This window comes from Anneissia japonica, unplaced genomic scaffold (genome assembly GCF_011630105.1).
Source record: "Anneissia japonica isolate Jap-2015-1 unplaced genomic scaffold, ASM1163010v1 scaffold288249_len478412_cov200, whole genome shotgun sequence".
Taxonomy (NCBI): domain Eukaryota; kingdom Metazoa; phylum Echinodermata; class Crinoidea; order Comatulida; family Comatulidae; genus Anneissia; species Anneissia japonica.
The window spans coordinates 144,625-153,478 of NW_022758042.1; positions in this window are offsets into that span (position 1 = coordinate 144,625).

An 8,854-nucleotide genomic window follows, 5' to 3' on the forward strand; every position below is an offset into this window, starting at 1 on the left:
TATAGACGTTATCGTAACGTCAAAGTAACTTGTTGGCCCGGCATCGGTAAACGTTTGAAATAGATGTCTGGTACCACCGTTGGGCCGACGTTTCTTAGAGGCTGTACATATTATGTATGATTATAGACGTTGTCGCAACATCACAGTACTCTGTTGGCCCGACGTTAGTAAACGTTTGAAATTTACAACTTCTAACCAACGCCGGCCCAACTGTTGTCACCAACCTCCGCTAACATTTACCGACGTCGAGCCAACAAAGTACTGTGACGTTGGGACAACGTCTATAATCACATCCTAATATTTACAACCTCTAACCAACGTCGGACCAACGGTTGTAACCAACCTCCATTCCAAACGTTTACCGACGTCGGGCCAACAGCGTTCAGTGACGTTGAGACAAGGCCTGTAATCACATTTAATATTTACAACCTCTGGCCAACGTCGGCCCAACGGTAGTAACCTAATATTGTAGAAGCGGTTGGCGCATCGGTTGTGGCTTGGACTCCCAACCTCGAGGTCAGGGGTTCGAAACTCTCGCTGTGCAAATCGCTTGTGTCCTTGGCAAGGCACTTTATCTACAACGGTTGCCTCTCTCCACCCAGGAGTACAAGTGGGTACCTGGTAGGTTCGAACACAACTGCGCTGATTACTAGCTGCAATATTATGGAATTCTCCCCAGGGAGCTGAGTATGTGTTCCATATGTGTTTGATCCAATGACCGGGGTAGTAATGTGAAGCGTTTAGAGGCATTGTGCATGAAGCGCTATATAAGAGCGACAATTATTATTATATTATTAACCAACGTCTATTTCAAACGTTTACCGACGTCGGGCCAACAAAGTACTATGACGTTGCGACAACGTCTTTAATTACATCTAACATTTACAACCTCTAACCAACGTCGGCCTAACGGTTGTAACCAACCTTCACTAACGTTTACCGACGTCGGGCCCACAAAGTACTCTGATGGGCCAACAACGTCTACAATCACATCTAATATTTATAACCTATATAAATATTAGATGTATATATATATATAGTCCTCAATTAGACCTTCGCGACGCCCGTGAAGGGAGGTATGTCTAGGGAAGGGGAGAATCGGGAAAAAGTCAATAATTCTGTAGAGGAACACTGCTCTGAAAAAGCATTTTTACCGCCTGAGAGTACCATTTCTGAGCGTCTGGATGTGTCTATTCTTAAAATTTGCTCACGGCCTTAGACTCAAATGGTGGGGCTGAGGTGGGCGTGGCATGGACTCCATATTGTGCACCCCCCCCCCCCTCGTCAGAACTCTGGATCCGCCCCCGTTCAAGGGCGGATCCAGAGATGTCCGAGCCGAAAGGGACCAGAGCAGATCCAGAGATGTCCGAAAGGCAGCCGAAAGGGGGGTGTGGTAGGCCTACGAAAGTGGAGCAGATCAAGACAACATTACCCCAGAGGGTCCAGGGTATGCCCCCGCGAAAATTTTGTTTTCACGCCCGAGAATAACTTTCGAGACGTTTGGGCGATCGCTATTTCTTTTTCTTTCTTTCTTTTTTTCCTTTTTTTTTTTTTAACTTTCCAAAATGTCCTTCCTCTAAATCCGCCCCTGACCGTGCCAGTACATTAATCCCATCCTCGTGACTTAGGGCTTGCTGCTTTATCACAAAAAAAACCAAAAAAACAAAATCAGTCTACCACTTTAAAAATAAACGCACATAAAATTACCGTAGACTATTTTAATTGGGTGTGACCCTCACTTGGCCCCTTCGGAGGGCGGGGGGAGCCGGCAGGCCTGGACCCCACTGTCGTCTGACACCACGAGAGGTCGTCTGATCTCTGATCAATTTAAAAAAAATATACTTTGCTTATTAATGTAACGTTATTTCGATTTCCAATCCATATCGTGGTCTAAAAGCACAATTTGGACCATACTATATGCCACTGAGCCACATTCCTTGGTTCGGACCCCGTCGGACATGTCAGACCCTTGTCGCCAAATTTCTGGAGCCACCGCTGGCTGATAATATTGAGGTGCATGTTTTGCTAATTTTGTCTTTGTATATTTATATATTGTTCTAAAAATCTTTTATTTAATGTCTTATATATTTAGGCCTATATATTTTCGTGAATACTAATAATTAAAGCTTTCATTCATTTTTATTAAATCTTTCCCAGTAGTTGTGTATCTAGTATAGGGTGGGGAGAAGTGGCGTAACGGCTATGAGCTCTCATTGGCTAAAACCAGGGGAGCCTCAAGGGGCCCCCAGCAAATTCAATTTATTATTTATCGTCGATAAAAAAAATTAAAATTTATATTTAAAAAAAAAATAAACAAAACAAAACAAAACTTTTAAGAATAACAACCACATGAAACAAGAAATTAAACCATGAGCAAAAGCATTGACACATGAGTATGAAACATAGCCTATGTTTTTGTCCATAAATATTTATTGATTTTAATTGGCTCGTTTTGTTTAGTATTTATTATGTTTATATAGTGATATCTATATATTTTTGGACCAAATACCACGATACATAAACTTAGAATTCGAATGTGTAAAAAAGGAATTAAAATACGTCAACGCTAAAAACGCCGGAGTGGCCAGGGGCTTTTCACCCCATGCCCCCACCGGGTGCAATTAGTGGCCCGGTCCCCGGCGTCTGGGTCCCCCCTATGCTACTAGGGCGGGGTGGGTGGGGGACTCGGAAGCTGCTGTTGGCGTGCGCACTAATGGGGCCGCTGGTGGGCCGCGATACGGGTTTGATTAAGAGCGAATGGGATGAGCGAGCTTTATGGGGTCTCCGCGCACCACTGCCAATACCCCAGTGGAAAGCTGTCGGACGGGGGCTTTGGCCAAAATATATCGGTCATCTTTTTCTACACCTTTTTCTCTTGAATCCCAATTTTCTTTAGAGTAGGAATCCCCGCACACTCCCTCCAACATAACAGGAGGACAGACACCTACTCTGTCGTCCAACGCCACGACAATCTATCCAAATAACGATATATTCATTGCCAATCGATCGCTAATATTGTGGTCAAAAGCACAATTTGGCCCATAGAAACTCCCTCCACGAAAACCAGGGAATTTTATTTCGGGGACCCTGACTGGGGCTCTAGAGCCTGGTGCATGGCTTCTTGGATCATACTGTTGGACATTCGAACCCCCTGCCACACCAAATTTCTGGAGTCAGCCCTGCCTAAATGGTGGGCGGAACTAGTTCTACCTCTTAGTGAGATCTAATTCAAAAAGTATGAACGTCTAACAAATTCGTCCCAACTACCGCCAGCACAAGGCTATTCTAAACCAATAAGGAATGAGAAAAAGTACTTGATTATTAATTGATTTGTTGAATTGAAATGACGGATTATGTGCGATTACGTGCGCTGAATTTCAATGTTGTATTGATAGCATTGAGTAACTTTATGAATAATATATGCCCGACCTCTTACACACAGCAGCAAATATCATGCCAGATAAAGTGAGGATAACCATCAACAAAACCCACAAAGGGAAAGAACACTGAAAATGACTGTTTACATAAGTCAAGGTGTAGTAGTGAGTTACTGAAAGACAAAAAGATCCCCAAAACAAAAGGTTCCCCAAATAGGCTTACAAGTAAAATATCATGCAAACACTGGAACAACTTTGATGAAACTGACCATGAAATTAAATCTCTCTCAATATTGAAGTTCTTCATTTTTTTTAATAGGCCTAGATATCATACGGCCTATTTATAAATCGATAAAAAAAAAGATAAGTGAAATCACTGACTGACATATCCATCAATTCAAAAGAAGGGGTCAAGAGAGGGATTTTCACTTCATTTCAGAGGGTGAGGCGCGTCTAGAAAACCACGGCGAGCTGTGATAAAAAAAAATGTATGATTATGGCACCTCTATAGGTGGAGAATGACACTCTCAGACATTAATTTTAGATGGAGCCCCCTTGAACCGCCATTGTCATACAAAAAATGTAATCTCTGTTTAACATCCTCATTTGGTCATTTAAACTATTCGTCAGCAGTCTGACTTAAAACGTATGCATTCTGCAATATTCTTATATTTTAGGCCTATAGACTGGCCTATAGTTTAATCATGGAGGAACTCCTCCATGGTTTAATGGATTGGCAAATAGTTTCTCTTTTTTTAATCAAACAGTATATTTTTATAATTGAATATTTCAAAATACTAGAATTATGCATGACCAAAACTATTTATGTTGAATGCCATACTAAATGTTTACTAAAGGGCCTACAGTACTTATTCGATTTTAATGTAAATGTGCATTTGGCCTAAATATTTTATGGTGATAATATTTTTAGTATAACCATGCTATTAATAACAGAGGTACAGTAAGCCTTGGTAATCACCAACTGGCATTGTCTTGTAACCATGACGATCCTTATAATAATTTAGCGCTTGGTTCCGCTTAGATAGTACTCTCCAAATGCGACAATTGGATTAGAGCATCCATCTCTTAGTTTACTCACCTTTTGTCCATATCAATTTGACTACATACATACAGTAGGCCGATTAGGCCTACTCTGCTAAAGTTTGACTCAGGGTCTTTGTAATAAAATGTTGCGTTGTCTGTGCGTTACTGGGCCGTTAGAAAGTCAGTATTCTTGTTACAGGATAGCTACACACTACATAAGAACCTATACGAATAGATTTTTTTTTTTTTTTTTTTTTTTTAGAGTGATTTTTTTTTTTTTTTTTGCTAGAGTGACCCTGGGAGTGACCTCTATTTTGTTTGAAGAAAACGCTATAACACAAATCACTTCCTTATAGATCTTTATTGTTCTTAAAATGATTGTTCTACTCAAGATAAATTTACACGCTTAAAATATCATTAAGATAATATTAGGCCTATTTACACAAAAATAAAAATAAAAACTTTAATGAACTCTGTTGCCTACAAGACTCTGTTTGCGAAGAGGAATAACATTGAAATAATTAAGCCTAGAACTTTTAGGCGCGTTTGTGCAGTACTTTGTACGCTAAGTGACAGAAAGCCATTCACAACGAATGTAACATGCATTGTACCTAATATTATAATATATAAATGTCATTTAGGACATAGCATTAACACATTAGTTTCGCATGCGTGCGTATAACCTCATAGATAAGATGAAAACGTTGCTAAGAGACTAACCGGTAAACTTGATTTCACAATAAAAAAAAAACATTATAGTAATAATACACTAGTACAAATAAGGATGATGACCCTAAAAAATGAAAACACTAATGTATTTTTTTTTATCAAGGATTGAAATATATTGCGCATATTCTGGAAATGCACTAATTATTTGCATGGCAATAATTATGCATATTCATAGTAAAGCACATTTGTCTGGGAATATTCTATATATTTCTATTTATAACCTTATGATAAAATGTACCGTATATTTTCATATAATTATACTTCATCATAGATTTATTTGATACTTCTGAATTTAATCAAAACTTTCAGTAAAATATAATACATCTATTAATACAGTGCATCCTCTAAATCGAGACCCAAATAATGTTGAGACGCCTCTAATGTTCGATAGCACATTTTCAAAGAACCATGGTAATCTACAGTCGTTTAACACACAAAACTATATCATTTACTACATCTAGATGTGTATAAGAGACAGAGGTGTAGTAGTGAGTTACTGATAAATATGCAGTGCTCGAATAGGAACATGTTGTAATAATTTCATTTCATTTAATTTCATTATCTATTAGTCATTTACAACAACAACAACAACAACAAAAAGCTGAAATTTGGGGAGACCAGGGACAACCAGAGTGAACCAAATCACTGTAGCAAAGCCGGTTTACCCAACCCCAAATTCAGCAACACATTAAAACATCAAACATTACAGTGAATCAAAATACAAAGAAACCTTACGAAGAAAAGAGGATGGGCTTTCTAAAACTGCAGCATCGGTTAACAATCTAGGGAGCTGGTCCCAGGCACGAGGCAACCTGATGGCTACCGAGTTGAAAAATGCTTGGGTCCTTGATGCTTGGTGACGGAAACACAAGCGATCATTTGATTTTGATACCATCATAAACCGTGCTGCAGTTTAGAAGGCCCATCAGAAATTTAAAGCAAAAAATAATAAGCAATTTGTCCCTTCTGACAGCAAAGATGAAAAAGAAAGGAAATGTAACCTCTCCTCAAAGCTCATCTGTCCTCGATCGTATCAAGCAAAGCCCATCAACGAAATTAATAAAGGAACTTTTCGTTGATGAGTTACGTTGATGATACGATTATTGCATGTTCCTATTCGAGCACTGTTATTATTAATATGTATAATACACATCTAGATGTGTATAAGAGACAGATATATATCTCGAGAATTTTCAACTACACATGCGTAAAATAGTATCAAATGCAAAACGTGTTTCATTAAAAAATATTATTGATGTATGTCATTTAAATATTTGTCGCGGTCCGAATTATGATGTAATAGGCATATTTCTTTGCTTAGCAAAATTTAAGCATTATTACGAAGTATCTGCAATATTATTATCAGAATTTCTTGTCATGTTGTTGATGATAAGTTTGGCGGTCTAGTCGTTGCTTGCCATGCAGAGAAGTATGGAATTTCTGATGGTCCAACAGGCGTACGTAACACAGTTACGTCCAGAACTGGATCTCTGACATGTAGCTCAGTTGCAGCCCAGGCAACTGATCGTTCATTTGGACTAATCATAATTTTGTCCTTAGTGGTGTTTATATTATTCTTTATTCGTGCTGCGTCAGGGATAACGTAGGTGTCAATAGTTGAGCATCTCGAAGAGGAACGATCACCTTCAATTTCTTGGACATGTTTACCATCATCGGAAAGACTCAAACCGTAGGTTCCAGAGTATGTTGTACGCGATGACTTCCGATAATCCTGTTTGGAACATGATGGAGGTCTGGGAATCAACTTTGGTGGTGAGTACAGCGATGTCTGATCACTTAAACTAACTGTTTGCAATTTTACAATCGTTTGTTTATGTTCATTGGAAGATGAATTTATATGCTCTTTAGGACCCCTAGTGGCAGGAACCAGTTGATCATTCTCGGTTGGTAGTGGTGGTTTAGTCACTAGCCAACTGGTTAACTTCTGTCGAATCGGAGCAGAATTCGATAACATTGCGCGGTTGCTGACTTGAATTTTGTGCATACTCGTACTTGTTGAGTCTTGGTAAGGGTTTTTACTGGTAGAAACTCTGGGTAGTGATTCTGCACTGTTTTTATAAGTTCCATATTCTTTATACACATTATTATCATGGTGCTCTCCTAGTGCATCGGTAATTTGTTTCAAGTTTGCAGCAGCTCGGCTCATTTTGGCCGGCTGTTTTAGGCTTGATAATGAATATAGACTTTTTGCAGCATAATTAAAATAGTTGGGTGTGGGTTTCCGCTGTGGCCGGACAAAACTACCTCTGGAACCAGAGTAGTAATGACTAGGTGGCGTCGAGTGAGACCCGTGGGTATATAAGTCTACGATAAGTTTTGAAGTAGCATTGCCTAGGAATTGCCTATCCTTACCACCACGGAACTCTAAAGGTCGCGGGACAAACGCCGATGGATGGTGGTTCCTCCTGGAAACATTTGACGCTGGTCGTCGTTCATACAACGGTATTCTATTTGGTATCGTATGTACCTTAAGATCCAGATCAAATGTCACCTTTTTGCGAGGTTTTCCGGGACGGACGTCCGGCAATACTTTTCCAGATGCCTTGTCAGTTCGACCAGTAGGTACATTCACCACAACGATCTCTGGACTATCCATACTTACAATCCAAAAGTCTCTCAAATGACATGTTTATAATCCAAAAAAAATTGTTAAGTCTGAAGGAGTTAACAACAAATATATCCATGAGCATAAGTCCCAGTTTGTTCGGGGGTTTTGACGAGTATACATTGAGAACGTTGTTTTCACACTGAGTTCAGACAGTGGACCTGTTTGTTTGTCGCGGTGCACGGTCTGTGGCATCCTGTTATCTGTAGGTATAACACTCACCTCTAGGTTTATGTCTATTGTAATGGTAATCATTTGTTCACATCTTTTCAAGTAGCGAATCACTGAAGGTTAATTAACCATTTTACTGTCTGTAAAGGCTGAACGGTTGACGGCCCACCATTCCATTTATTATACACGTTTATGATTCGACGTTCTAGCTTGTACAAAATTATAATTATAATTTAGGAAAATGCAATATTTATCACCAATATAGGCCTATAGTTTAATTACTAATGTTGTTTAAATTTCAATAAAGAATCCGAATTCGTTTATCATTATTCTTATAATTCAACGATAAAAATATTGTTAAATAAAAAGTGTAAATTAATCAATACGCATGCTTATACTTAAAAAGTACATACAATAAATCAATGGTAAACTGTATATTAACATGGACCGCGTAAATCCATTTTCAGAGATCATTCCATATGTTAGCGTTAGCCAGCAGAATACAATAGATGTATATCTATGCAATTGCCTCTTACCGGTATCACGGCCGTATCTATTGACACAATGACTTTCTGTTTAATTCATCGATCGACTCTGGATAAAGTAGGCCTATTATGGGTGATTGTCATATATCAATATCACGTGATAACTACCAATAGGCCTAAATAAAGTCCTGAATGAAAGCCTCGGCATTTCGAAATAAATTGGAAACATGAATGTAGGTGGTACCCCCACCCCCACCTTCCATTTGGCAGTATGCTCTGCATCGAATAAGTATGTGTTCGAATCCTAAGTGATAAAAAAATTACGTACTTTTGGATTACACTGTATATTTATCGTCATTGTAGGCCCTATTGTCTAAGTTTAACTGAAAATCGAAAGCCAATATTTCAATCAATTGCTTCTT